Source organism: Vipera berus, assembly GCF_964194415.1.
Source record: "Vipera berus genome assembly, chromosome: 5".
Classification (NCBI taxonomy): domain Eukaryota; kingdom Metazoa; phylum Chordata; class Lepidosauria; order Squamata; family Viperidae; genus Vipera; species Vipera berus.
In genome coordinates this window covers 52,443,169-52,458,469 of record NC_138207.1, presented here as the reverse complement: position 1 = coordinate 52,458,469, position 15,301 = coordinate 52,443,169, and the positions used below count along the sequence as shown (strand labels likewise).

At 38.9% G+C, this 15,301-nt stretch overlaps 1 protein-coding gene across 2 annotated transcripts in view; it reads left to right on the top strand.

Annotated features, from left to right (window-relative positions):
* The first annotated feature begins 5,460 nt into the window (after nucleotides 1–5,460).
* XPNPEP1 (X-prolyl aminopeptidase 1) overlaps nucleotides 5,461–15,301 on the top strand; it is a 49,823-nt gene continuing 39,982 nt past the window's right edge. For both annotated transcript variants that reach the window (XM_081328185.1, XM_081328184.1), the window contains exons 1-2: nucleotides 5,461–5,518; nucleotides 13,899–13,998. The gene's annotated coding sequence lies outside the window, so the exon portion shown is untranslated. The remainder of the gene's footprint in view (nucleotides 5,519–13,898; nucleotides 13,999–15,301) is intronic.

The window sequence follows — 15,301 nt, the reverse complement described above, 5'->3', positions numbered from 1 at the left end:
TGCAGGGGAAGAGTGCTACCTTTCAAGTTAATACGGGCTTCTAACATGAACACATATTTATTCCTATTCAGAAATTATTGTAAATGTTGCAATGCATTCATTGCCAATAACACTATTGTAATAATTAACAAATGGACACATTCTGCTACATTCAATAAGAAATATCAAAGACAAAACTCAGCTTGCTTCTGTTCATAGGAGTTTAGGGAGAAATTATGTTAACCTGTGGACTGAATTATTTCCATAACCCTATTTTTTCCCTGAGTAGAAAAGTGGCAGGGTGAAGAAGCCCTGGAAATAATAATAGGTAATTCTTCAGATTCAAAGATGTACTTTTGTATAGTTCAGCTATAAACACAGAGGTGTTCTGCAGTCTCAGTCTGGAAACACAGAGTCTAGCACAACAGAGACACTAGAAATCCATTGTTATAATATTCTGTGACACGGCTCATGGCTTTCCATCAGTTTTTGGTGGTGCCTGTGGAACTCAGGGAGTTAAAGTTCACACATCTTAAAGTTGATGAGTTTGAAAAACACTGATTTAAAATATGACATGGAAAGTAAGGCCAGTTTTCAGCATCACCCTTATTTTCCAGAATTCTTCTCTGCCCTGCATATACACTTTAGAAGAATCATCAGAAAATTAAAATAAGAGGCAGCACAGTAATGATGTAATTAGTAGAACTGTGTCTGAAAAATTGTTTGGGGCCTCATAGAAGTATCATGCCTCTCTTCTGTTCAATAAAATAGACTTTTTAAAAGGCTTTTGAACAAACCTGAAATCAGTGAAATTGCTTAAGACGTTTACTCACTACTTAAGGTGATCATGCAGCTGGCACTTTTTTCAGGCTGGTGTGGAGGTCTGGAAAAAAGAGGCTGCTTTAAGGAATAGCAGAGAATTGCTCTTCTCATGAAAGGTCCAAAGCAATTCTTCTGAAATATTTTTTTAGAAATGTGCATTACTGTATTATTTAGTAATGCACCAACTGCCCAGAAAAAAAGAGAAAAAATGGAGGTGATACAGAGCACTTTGAGAGGCTAGATGGGGGAACACAATGTCACAAGTTTGCTTCTTGATAAGTGGATATTTTGTCACTGGCTAGTTTTCTATTGTGGCCATTTGGGGAGAATATACATCAATCCTCTTCTTTGAGAGACCATTGATCCAAATGATTAGAATTCAAAGTCACCTGATGCTATTGTTTGAAGAGACATGAAACTTGGTTATTCAACCTTAGCTTCTTGACTCTAATTTAGCTATATAATACCTGATCTTCTTTCTCAGATGAAATCCTATACTGTTCTGTTGGGTTAATCTGAGAAAGTTCAGTTGATAACTTACTTACTGAATTTTCTTAATAGTCACAAATTGAACTATCAGTAATGATTGATTCATTCTCTACAAATACTGTATATCTATGTTTGATGTAATTGGATGAAGAGATGGGTTCTAAATACCTTGGGCAACATATTTGCTAGATTTGCTTCTCTGAATAAGAGAAGCACAGCAGAGCTTGGAGGTGAAGTCAAGAGAGCAATCGGCTTGGAGTTATGTTTTCATAAACCCCTCTTGAATTCCATTAACTCTTATCTAGTGCCAATTTAGTGCTGACCATTAGTTGACTAGATTCTTGTGTATAGGCAGGATGCAATAAATAAGCTTAACTAGAACTTATTGTGTGGAACTGACTCTTCGTGTCTGACAATAAGCCACAGTTGTCTGGACTCTGGACCATAAAACATTATTTACAAGTCATAAAACTAGTTTATGCATCCCAATAAGCCCAAACCAAACTACAGTATAGCACAGTTTACCACAGTGTGTAAACTGAACTACTAAGGAAATGAGATTAGATTTGTCTTCCTATTATGTGCTTCCTATATTTGGAGACATGCATCTTTCCTTTGCAAGAGACCAGAATACTAAGTCCTATTTCAGAAATGTTTAACAATTGCTTATTTCCAATGGTATTTTTAATCTATGCCTAGCAGCACTTACATCTCTCATTAGATTTTTTTTTCATCTATGGTTTATATAGTTGCAAAGCAGGTTGCTATTTGAGAAACACAAAACAGGTCTCCTGTGGAGTTGTGTTCTTTGGATCTAGATCTGCATCTGTTTGGTAAGGTGAGAACCAGTGTGAGAGGAAAATGCAGAAAGATCAGTTTTGAATTATTTGTATATGCATATATTTCAAGCCTCTGCAATTCAATTGGGCAGTGGGAAAGATTGACTGTGGGGAAGACTGATTGAATCCCAAAGGAAAAAATGTGATGAAACAAGAATCTTCTCCAGTGGAAATATATATTGCCCGCACGGGCTGCTGTAATTAATCAAGTTTCTAACAAAGCTGGAAGCATTACAGTACACATCCCAATACCCAAAACAGTAGAAATATAGAACCATGCTTGGCTAGGCATGCTTTGCAATCATGCCAATTATAATGAAGGTGTAAGCCAGATTTGGAATGTTATCTGGATCACAGTAATCCAAGAAACCACTATATAGCAACAGAGAACCTTTTTGATGGCATCTTCTTGTTGTTGTTGTTAGCTGCGAAGTCGTGTCCGACCCATCGCGACCCTATGGACAACATTCCTCCAGGCCTTCCTGTCCTCTACCATCTTCTGGAGTCCATTTAAGCTCACGCCTACTGCTTCAGTGACTCCATCCAGCCACCTCATTCTCTGTCATCCCCTTCTTCTATTGCCCTCGATCTTTCCCAGCATTAGGCTCTTCTCCAGTGAGTCCTTCCTTCTCATTAGGTGGCCAAAGTATTTGAGTTTTAGCTTCAGGATCTGGCCTTCTAAAGAGCAGTCAGGGTTGATCTCCTCTAGGACTAACCGGTTTGATCGCCTTGCAGTCCAAGGGACTCGCAGGAGTCTTCTCCAGCACCATAGTTCAAAGGCCTCAATTCTTTGGCGCTCAGCCTTTCTTATGGTCCAACTTTCACTGCCATACATTGCAACTGGGAAGACCATAGCCTTGACTATACGCACTTTTGTTGACAGGGTGATGTCTCTGCTTTTTAGTGTGCTGTCTAGATTTGCCATGGCTTTCCTCCCGAGGAGCAAGCGTCTTTTAATTTCTTGGCTACAGTCCCCATCTGCAGTGATCTTGGAGCCCAGGAAAATAAAATCTGTCACTACCTCCATTTCTTCCCCATCTATTTGCCAGGAATTGAGAGGGCCAGATGCCATGATCTTGGTTTTCTTAATGTTAAGTTTCAACCCAAGTTTTGCACTCTCCTTCTTCACCCGCAACAAGAGGCTCTTTAGTACTTCTTCACTTTCTGCCATTAGAGTGGTATCATCTGCGTATCTTAGGTTGTTGATATTTCTTCCGGCAATCTTAATTCCAACTTTTGATTCATCTAGCCCTGCCTTTCTCATGATGTGCTCTGCATATAAGTTAAATAGGCAGGGCGACAGTATACAGCCTTGCCGGACTCCTTTCCCAATTTTGAACCAATCAGTGGTTCCGTGTCCAGTTCTCACTGTTGCTTCTTGACCCGCATCTAGCATCTAGCAGTTGCCAAAATCCTTGCAATTCATACATCACAACTGTATACTAAATGTAAAATACTGTAGTGTGTTAGCAAAACAGGCAGAAAGTCTTCGAGACATTATCTAGTACTTTTACAATAGTGAGCTTCTTGATTAATTATTTGTAAAATTTGTCAACTATCTCGCTGTGGGGCTATGCAGGGTGGCTTACAACAGTAAGAAGGGAAAATGAAGTGTAAACAATAAATTAATGGAATAAAAAATACATCAATATAATACATCAATATAATAACAAAAAGATGGATGGGTGGAAAGCAGAAAGCAAGGGGGACGGAATGGTGTATGCCATCGATCCAGCAGCCACGTCCAGTATGGAATGCCTCCATTTGGTCCCCAAGCCAGCCAGCAGAGCCAACAGGCTCTTGCAGAAGGATAGGACGATGGGGACAATTCTTAACCCAAAGGTTAAGATGTTCAAAAGGGCAAGCATTGAAACACAGTAGCTTTTTTTTCTGGAACCCAATAGTTGGAGTTCTTTGACTGTTGAGATCCAGGGAAGGCCCTCTCTGCCAGCAGAAGGATGGGCTTGTCTTAGTGGGATGAGAGTTCATCAAGGAGCCATTAAGGGCTTTAAAAGCCATAACCAAATCTTTAACTCCACTTGGAAGCAGACGGTGATGTTTGCAAAGCAGAGATGCAATATGGGCCATCCTTAGTACCCCAAAGACTGCTCTTGCTGCCTCACTTTGCACCAGCTGAAGCTTCTGAATGGATTTCAAGGGTAGCCCCACGTAGAAGGCATTGCAGTAATCCAGATGATAGATAACTAGGGCTTGAGTAACTGAGCATTTGATAGTTTTGTAGGAAAAAGAGCCAGTTTAGTTTATTGGTTGAAGCACCAGGTTAGAACCTAGGACAGGGGTAGGCAACCTTGGTTCATTTATGACTCGTGGACTTCAACTCCCAGAATTCCTGAGTCAGCATGGCTAAGCTTGGAAACTTCTCTCTTTCCCCTCAGCATGGCTGGCTCAGGAATTCTGGGAGTTGAAGTCCACGAGTCATAAAAGAGCCAAGGTTGCCTACCCCTGACCTAGGAGAATGTAATTATATTATGCTTCAAGTTGAATTAGCTGTACTTGGAATGACTGATTAAATACAAATGCTTTGCCTCTCAAATATATACATTTATCCTTTTTCTTAATAGATATAAATTCAACTTACAGAATCAAGGAATATTATATGAGAGGCACAGCTTCAGAAATATTACAGCAACCTGATGTTTCCTAGAAATCCTATGCTAGCTGGGGTTAACCTGTTGGGAAAAGAAGTTTGGGATGATGGGAGTTCTGATCCAATATATTTGGACGACACCATGTTGAGTGTCCTCCAGGAGCAGCCTGCCTTGCCAATTTAGTGCAACAGATAGACGTTCAGCATGGACAGCAGGGGAGACACCAAAAAGAAATACCCCTCCATTTAAATCTCAGCCTACAGAACACATTAGGCGGAAACGTGGGCGGGTTAACACAATATGTTAAATGATGGTTCATTTAATCCTGCTTTGTTGACCAAGCTATAGAGTGGGTATAAAACACAAAGCCATAAGCTTTGATTTTAAAAAATTACAAAGGCTATGTTCAGACAAGACATACAGCTGAAGTATAGCTGGCTTTTGATTCTCTTTCCCGGATTCCATCTGATCATCCGGGATCGCTCGCTTTGTTTTAAATGTGAATACGTAATTCCGCAGCTTTCTTAAAGAGCGACGGGGGGTGGGTGGAAAGAGCAAAGAATGCAGACGGAGCGGACGGGCACCTGTGGATCCCAACGTTCTCCCGGGGAAAAGATGAATGGGAACAAGGGGAACACCTCCCGCCGAGGAAGCGAAGACTTCCTCGGAAGCTGGGAATCATCGCTCCTCCCTCCGGTGTTCACGAGGTCCGAGACGTCAGTAGAGCATGGCAGTTTCCGGAACCGCTGACATGAGAGCCCCCTTCCTGCAAAGTATCAGGTGAGAAATTCAGAGGTTGAGGCGGGAGCGATGCTGCTTTTCACAAACGGGACGGGATGTGTTCGCGAGCTGGTGAAGAAGCACATGTCGGGGTTCCTGGGCAACCTGGCAATGAGGCTTGAACAATGATAAACCAGATGGAGTGCAGGGCTTATATAAATGAAGCTTATTTGGAGCGACTGGAGTAGAAAAGCTAAGCTTTCAGGCGTTCACAGAAAATCGGAAGAGTTTTAATCAGCTGAGGCTTCAGATAAATGGTAGTGTCTAAATTTCTCCCAAGACATCCAGAAATACCATATGCATGAATAGCTTTCTCTAATTCTATGTGTATTCATTCAAAAAAATATATTCAGAAACTTCAATGGGGCCTTTGCCTGCTCAAATAACGTCGTTGATTGAACGTTTCTTCCGGAAAAGTGAATTTCCCAAATACTTCTCAAGTTGCTGGCGAGCTTCAGCTTCCAGAAAAAGCTTCCTTTGAATGCTAACTGTTCAAAGATGAGATTTTGGCTTACTTGAAAGAATGAACCTCGCCATTGTTGTTTGCACAAGTTGGGTTGTGGAAAGGCTCACAGTACTTTCTAGGCCGAAGGTAAATTTGCGATTCAAGTTGGGTTCCAGGAGGCTCGCTTAATAACCTTACATTATGTCAGAAAGTTTACATATGCACATCATGATCCCAAACTGCCATTATGTCCAGGCACCCTGACATCTGATGCAAGGAGGTAAATTCTATTTTTTGCATCATTATGACACTTGTTTCATTACTCCCCCACCTGCACTATGCAAAAAAGTGAAGCCAAGATAAGTGAGTAGAAGAAACAATTTAATTTGGATCAGATCAATTAGATGTGATAAACATAATTATTCATATATCTACTGTAAGCCATTTCCATTCCCTTTGATGTCAACATTTGCAAAGATTTTGCAAAACTTTTGTGGGCCTCAGGTTTGGGCATTCTTGGTTTGCAGGTTGGTATATGAACCAAGATATCTGAAGCAGCCTTAGACATTTTTGGTAGAATCGGGGCTAAATATGAGATGTTCTTGAGCCACTACTGATTTGTTAGGAATGTGAACCCACTGTTAAATATAAATAATAGATAAAAGTGCCAAATATCTTGATACCAATACTACCAGACTAATATGAGAATAATAGAATAACAGACTTAGAAGGGGGCCTTGGAGCAGGAGTTCAAGCAGGAAACCCTATACCATTTCAGAGAAATGGTTGTGGAATCTCTTCTTAAAAACCTCCAGTGTTGGAGAACCCACAACCTCTGGAGGTAAATTGTTCCACTGATTAATTCCTCTATTTCACTAGTTTTGAAAAAACCCCAGAAAAAATTAGCTTTTGGTAAAAGATTTCATGCATATGTTATTATAGTCAGATGTTAGGGTTTGGAATTTTTATCCACCTATCAAGTCTTTCCCAAGGACCTGGGAGAGGCAGATGTTGTTTGATGGTATTTAAAGCTATCACCACAGAATGTAAGCTGTTCCAAGTAAAACTGCATTTTGCAATTGACTGGTGGTGATTTTCAATGTCAGTAGTGTTCAAGAGGTGCTCAAGATGTTTTGGGATTGCACTCGGAGCCTATTCCTTTTGGTAGTATCTTCGCTTTTTTTTTTTCCAAAGTCATTCTACTTTTATTTACAGCTCTTTTAGCTTGTGATTTTCCTCAGTTATTTTTCTTCTCTTCTGTTGCTTCCAGGTATTGCATCCCTATCCAGACTTTTTTGTTTTTCTTATCAACAATTGTTAAATCTTATTAATATTACAGGTAGTCCTTGAGTTACAAACACTTATTTAACAACCGTTTGAAGTTACAATAGCATTGAAAAAAGTGACTTATGATCAGTGCTCATACTTACGACTGTTGCAGCATCCCAGGGTCACATAATCACCATTTACAACTTTCCCAGGTGGCTTCTCACAAGCAAAGTCAATAGGGGAAACTGGATTCACTTAATGACTATGTGATTTGCTTAATGACCACAACAAAAAAGGTAATAAAATTGGGCATGACTCAACCTCTGCATGGTTTAGCAACAAAAGTTCCAGTCTCAGTTGTGGTCATAACTCAAGGACTACTTGTATTATATCCTACCATTTTTATAAGGATATAACTTACCTAGTATTATGGATGGTTACACAGCCAGCCAGATGTTTAGACTGGATATGGCATTTTTAACCACCTATTAAGTCCTTCTCGAGGACCTGCGATATTATTTATTATATACATAACAATGTAAAGTCACAGCTGCCAGTTCTTTAGCTGGCATTTGCCTTCATATGAATTGAACTCTTCCAAGGAATGTAGTATTTCATAATATATTGATTTAGTATATATGCGGATCCAAGCAACTAGCCTTTTGTAATTGACAGATGAAAATTTTGTCAATGCACAGATTTTCTAAATGCATCTTTCAATTTATTTTTCAGATCTTGATATTTTGGGTTCTCCTCCAATTCTTTGTTTTCTACTCCAGGGCTTTTCAACCGATGGTACATTGGCACCTGGCAGGTGGTATGTGACCGTCCTAAAGAAGTGGTAGCAGGAGAGGGGAATGAGCTGAAGTGGCGGCAACACTGCACAAGTGTGAATGAGAGCTGGCTGGAGATGCAGGGCTGTCTGGGCTTAGTAGAAGTGCCAGGATCAGCGCCAGGTTCCAGCTGATCAGCGCTTCTGCAGGGCTCAGCTGAAGCGCCAGGATCAGCGATGGGCTCCAGCTGATCAGTGCTTCTGCAGGGCTGTCAGGGTTCAGTAGAAGCACCAGGATAAGTGCTGGGCTCCAGCTGATCGGTGCTTCTGCAGGGCTTAGCATAAGCGCCAGGATCAGCTGGAACCTGGTGCTGATCCTGGTGCTTTTGCTGAGCCCTGCAGAATCACTGATCAGCTGGACCCTGGTGTTGATCCTGGCGCTTCTGCTGAGCTCTGAAAGCCGTGCAGAAGCTCCGATCAGCTGTCAGGGCTCAGCAGAAATGCCAGGATCAGTGCTGGAAGGAAGAAGGAAAGGAAGGAAGGAAGGAAGGAAGGAAGGAAGGAAGGAGGAGGGAGATGGGAATGAGAATGAGGGAAGCAGGTTGGGAGGGAGGGGAAAAAGGAAAGAAGGAACCTCCCCCAACAATAACCACAATGCTAATGTGGCCCTCAGTGGAATTGACACCCCCAATATAAAATGGTTGTTAAGTGAATCTGGTTTCCCCATTGACTTTGCTTGTCAAGGGTTGCAAAAGGGGATCACATGACCTTGAGACACTGCAGCCATCATAAATATGAATCAGCTGCCAAGCATCCGAATGTAAATCACATGACCCTGGGAATAGTGAAATGGTCATAAGTGTGAAAAATGGTCATAAATCACTTTTTTCAGTGCCGTTGTAACTTTGAACAGTCATTAAGCGAACTGTTGTAAGTTGAGGACTATCTGTACTTTATCACTTTTTTCCTTTTATTTTTTGGTCATCACGTTTTTGACACCTTGTTAGGTGACTGGTGGTACTCGGACATTGCCATCTCCTAAAAGTGGTACAAAGGGTGAAAAGGTTGAAAAGCCCTGTTCTATTCTACTCTCCCCTGGTATTGCAATGATCAGTTATACACACTTTCTAGGATCACCTTGCATCCTGCGACAATACCTTAATAATAATAAATAATAATAAACCTTTATTGTCAAAGTACAACATGTGTACATTGAGATTAGCTGAGCCTCCCCCCCGTGCTCTCTCCCCCCAACACACAGTGTCAACAAACCCTCCATCCTACCACACCATGTGAACCAACTACACCACACACCGGCCTCCCAAGTCAATTCTGCATAAGATTATGTCCCATTTAAAAGCCTAACAGCCCACGGATAAAACCTATTTTTCAGCCTGTTGGTACGGCTGGCTATATTCCTATATCTCCTACCGGATGGTAGGAGAGTAAAGAGATAACGTCCAGGGTGTGAGTCATCCCTGAGAATCTTCCTCATTCTTCCAAGTCAACGAGCCTTGGCGATGTCATCCAGTGGTGTCAGGGAACAGCCCACAATGTCTTGTGCTGTGCTCACTACCCTCTGTAATACTTTCTTGTCCGCGGCTGTCAGACCAGCATACCAAACCACAATACCATATGAGAGGACGCTCTCTATAGTAGACTGGTAAAAGAGGGTTATTAGCTGTTGTTCTACCCTGTTCTTCCACAAGACCCTAAGAAAGTGAAGCCTCTGTTGGGCCTTTCTAGCCACCTGGGTTGTGTTAACTTTCCAGGTCAGATCTTCACAGAGGTAGACTCCCAGAAATTTAAAGGAGGAAACTCTCTCTCTACACAGTCCTCCCCGATGTAAAGTGGGGCAGGTTCCTCCTTTTTTCTCCGGAAGTCTAACACCATCTCTTTCGTCTTGCCGATGTTTAGGTGCAAGTTGCTGTTATTACACCATATGGATAGTTTTTGTACCATAAACATAGTCAAACATTTGTACCATAAACATAGTCAAACAACATTTGTGAATTCCAGGCCTTTGAGAAGGACTCGCCAGGTAGATAAAAAATACCAAATCCACTCTAAACATCTGGCTGAGTGATGAATATAATTAAATTTATTAACTTCCCCACATTGGGATGGCATACAAAACTAGAAAACACATGAAAAACAGCTATAAACACTAAATTGGACAGACAGATCAAGCTCAAATCATCTAATAAACAAAATAAGCAAAACAAAGCAGGACCTTAAACAAATAATAAACATCACCCTGTGATATGGGTTGGTCTGAGAAAGAGTGACTGGCCTAAAGTCACCCAGCCGGCTTTCAAGCCTAAGGGAGCCTAAGGAAGGCGTGGAACTTGTAATCTCCTGGTTTTCTAATCTAGTACCTGAAACACAACTAAAAAAATCATCTGCTCTAGCATTAATTATTTTTTTTTACAATACTGAACTATAAACAAATATGATCCCCTCACTTGGTTTACTTTAATTCCATACTTTTATACTTCAGTTCTCAACATACTTTTCATAATAGAGAAATCAGAAACATGCAGTTTTAAATGACTAATTAATCAATTTAAACCCTTAACTTTCCATTGTAAAACAAACAATGTGTATCCTAAGAATAAACATTTGAAATGCAATATTTCTGAGGAAATATTCATATTTGGGGTTCTTCATTGGTTTTAATACCGAAAGGATTAAATAACAGTTTTTTCTTTTTCTTTTTATAGATATTTTATTGGTTTTTAACTATAACAATCTCCAGTGCCTGGTGTACAGTTTGTTGTCTTGGTTTATATTTTATTAAGAAAAAAAGGACAGTAATAATTAATTGTCAATAATGATTAAATTTGATAATTCCATAATTAATAAATTAATACATTTCTTCTTCTTCACTTCTCCCATTTGTATTTTCCTTTTTCAACCTTAGTCAAAGTATAATTCTTAATATTTTCAATATATAAATGATTAGATATACGTGTTTTTTATATTTATACAAATAATAATCTCTTTATATAACATTTTTTCAGCTTATATTCTCACAACCATCATCTCATTAGTTCAGCATACATCCTATTTTTATAATTTTTGTTTGCTTAGATTTCCTTATATTCAATCCAATTCTTATCAGTCATAATTTCTTCATATTAGTCATCTCACTGTCTAAATTTTCCCATTTAGCTACATCATCCCAATATTTTATATCATGCATTATAAAAATACTATACTTTTTATCTGTCTTATAGTATCTATATATAACATCCTTTTTGATCAGTTATATTTTGCTTATATATTAATGAAGGTTACATCAACTTACTATTTTAACATTTAATATATTATAAAACATACTACATTACTTAAATCTCATTATCTTTCTTGTTATAAGGCCCGTTTATGTTTGATATTGTCTGTTCTTTTAGCCATATTCAAACAAATGTTTATTCATGTAATAGTCCATCTGGTAGGGCGAGTCAAATCTCTTGTATCTGTCTCTGATCTTCTTTTTCCAAGTAATTTTCCAAGTTGGTGTAATCCACTTACCTAACAGTTCCTGTATTTTTACAAATGTTGGGAATACAAAAGATGAAATAAGTAAGATAAATTCTTTCTGTCCCCCAAGCTTTAATAGTTCTAATAATTCCATTCTTGTATCAGAACCTTGTAGATTTTTTCCTGTTTGTGTCAAATTGTAATTCTTTTCCTTTATTTCATCAACTTGCTCATATTCTTCTAGTTTGTAATCTGCTGTCTGATTTATTTGTTCCTTTGTTGTTATTTCCTGGGTATTTTTTAATTGTAGATTTAGATTGGAAATATGCTTATTTAAATCCTCAAAGTTTTTTCGAATTTTGTCGTGGTTTAAATCTATTGTCATTTGTATTTGTCCTAACATTACATATATTTCCTCTGGGAAAGTATTTACCTTACCTTGAAGTATTGTTTCTGGAGGCCCTTCATTTTCCAGGCTAAGTCCTTCAGGAGAAAATTTTGAGTGTGGCATCCTGTCATTTTTTTGATACATATGTGATATCCATGTTGTTTCCCCCCTTCAAATAATCTTTCATCAATGCTTTAATTCAATTTATCAGTCACTCAAAATTACAGATTCAGTATATTAAGCCACTTTGAATCCTTCCTGCAAATTCTCCTCTACAAGATTAGCCAAAAAGCCAAGGGTGTTTTTTTTTCTTCCCATAAACAGTTCTTAAATTTAAGCAACAGTCCAGGTGGTTTTTTTTGTTTTTTTTCTTTCAAACACTTTTTAATCTTATAGCTGGCTCGTCCTTTGTTCCCAGCTGTCTTCAAGGTTATTTGCAATTCAAAGGAACAACTTTTTCTTTGTTTCTGGGCATTCTGCCAATTTCTGAGTCCTTATCGTTAGTGTTCTATTCTCTGATTTTCCACTAGATGCCAGCAGTTATTTCTTTTTTCATTTTTTTTTCAATCAAAAAGTTATTTTTGTTATATATTTTTATAATTCCATTAGAAATTTTTTAGGGAATAATCTTGACAGTTTTTTATTTGCTAGATTTGTCCAGACTGAAATATTTTAAATCAAATTTTAGTATATCTCTTCACCTTTTATGTTAATTCACCGCTTCCGTCTGCAAGGGAATGGGGATATAGTCCCCTCCCTTCACTTCTGGAGGTTTTTTTGCTTTGGGGATCTTTTCAAGGATTTAAATAGTAGACAGAAGAAAGAAGATCAGTCACCAATTCCAAGCATGCTGTTCACCAATGTTTAGGTTCATGCTCTGGGACTTCAGCTGCAAGCAGCTTGGGCTAGACGCTGATCTCACGCTAGCCTCTCTCCTGTTGGGTTCGGAGGGCTTTCCCCGGATCAAATGAAGCTCTAGCTCTCTTAGATTTGCCTCTTCCTCCTTTTTTCAAAGCAAAGTGCCATTGCATTTTGCACTATCGCTGTTTTCTTCAGGAGCAATTGGGAGTCCCCCCCCTTTGGCTTCACTGTGAAAACTTTTTATTTTACTAGAAAAACTAGGTGGTGGCTGGAATGCTACGTTTCTTCTCTTCCCTTTGACCTCCTGGTGGCCTTTTTATCTTCTTCTCACTATCCCCATTCCAAGGAGAGCAAAAAGGACACTCACAAAGAAGTATGGAATTATTGTGTAGGAAGTGCTCAAATTAAAGAAACTTCCTAGAGGCTACAAGTGCTAGGTAGAAGGCTATGCCAAATTCCTTGAGAGGATGATAAATTGAGCTGCAGTAAAGAAAGAATGTAGTGATTGTACTATGTGGGTGGGGGGGAGAATGTCTTCCTCATGTAGTTGCAGTAGCAGTGAGAGGTTTGGGTTCAAGTGGGAAACCTGGAAAAAAATACCCCTTGTGTGAAATTCTTCCTACTGGTAGCATATCAACTGGTATTTGTTCCTAGAACAAAAGTTAATGAATAGGTATTTTTCTGTATCTTTTCTTTTCTTCCGAATAGGTCACAGTGTATTCCTATAGAATACACCTTGTTCTTTCAAATTTGTTTTCTTTTTTTCCATATGAGTTTTAGGCTCTCGGGCATGCTACCCTTTTGATTTGTTGGTTGGAATTATGACAGATGATCCAAGTTGATCCAAGGCTGGTGTATATGCCTGTAGCCTTGGGCAACTGAGTGGAGTTCATATCGTTATTACGTTCTGAACAATCTAATCCTGTGAAATATGTTAAGAGTTTGACATGCCTTGGGCTTTCTGGCTGAATAATCTCGACTGAAGTCCAGCCTATTCCCCCCCCCGTCCCCTGAATGTCATGCTGCCTTCTGTTCTGCTATTGTGAACTGGTACAGTCTATTTTTGCAACAGTCATTATCTGCAATTATCCATTATGAGAAGAAAGAGGTTATTATGGCCAAAGTCTGCTTACCTTTGAAGTTTTGCCCTTTGCTTTGTCAGGTATTGCTGAGTTAATGAAGAGCAAGAACAGAACACAGACGTGATTTCACTATCCAAGGCTGGGAAATTTGGGTTTTGGAGGGATACCTACCTGGGACAGGTAAAATATGGCCCATATAGATGATGTTGGATAATGCTTGGGAAGGTTTATTTTATAGAGACACAAATACTTAATTTCATTTTTGTTTGACTTACTGTTTGTATTATTGCTTGTTGCTTTAATATCAAACATATTACCTGGTTGCAATGTGGATAGTATGAAATGAGGGAGATCATCTCTATGCTTCAGAATATAGATGTTTGGTCTAGTGGCCCACTCCAAAGAAATGGAAAGGGAGTAAAAAGGACAGCCCTTTTGCTAGAAATTGAATAGTGTTATGGCAGAGGCCTTGGAGATACATCATTTGAAGTCAATGTGTCCTCTCAAGATGCAGATTAGGTAGTAGACATATGACATAAAAGAAAGGAAACCTCCTTCCTTCCTTCCTTCCTTCCTTCCTTCCTTCCTTCCTTCCTTCCTTCCTTCCTTCCTTCCTTCCTTCCTTCCTTCCTTCCTTCCTTCCTTCCTTCCTTTCCAAAATAGATCTAAGAATCTGTGAGAAAAGTTGTGCTTTTTCATTTGGCAGAAAAATGGGACAATGTCTTATAAGCCCAAGGAACATGAACAGGAACCTGAGATAGAAGTCTAAGGGTATAATTTTCCAAGATGTAAAATAAAATAATATTAAGGAAACGAAAGGAAAGACCACTGGTTTGTTTTCTTTTATGTTATGTGCCTACTTTGTATAAATAGGAATCTAGGAGTAGAATATTGACTTGGTTATAAAGTATGGTTCTAAAGTAGACTAATTTGAGAAAAAAAGAATATCATTAATGGATAAACTAGTTAGAATTATACAAGATATTTGAAGGATACTGAAACATTAATCTTATGCCTAGCTTATTTGCTATCATATTTTTCACAATGTTACTAAATTAAAGTATTATTCTGAAGATGGGAAGGATTAGATTCTTCATATTAGCAAAAGCTAGTACCTCAATTTTGAAATTGTATTTCAGTCATTATTGGCAGTGTGCTAGAAAAAACATGGTTACAGTATAGTAGATGCCATGTTTCAAATTGATGCTTGCCTGCCAGAGGCACTTTCTGCTTCATTAATTGATCAGTGGCCATGGTACATATTGGAGTGGAGACTTGCAATCAGATTTATCAGCAGTGAAATTTCTGTCAAACAGCAATTGCTTCAGTTGATCTAATGTGTGTTGAGGCACCGTAACTTGTATAGGGATAACAAATAGAATCCTGAAAGGGAACGCAGGAAAAAAAAAGATGTAATGGTGGTTGCCACTGAATTTGGAAAAACTTGATAAAAACGCAAGATGTTAACTCAGACTTTTCTGCC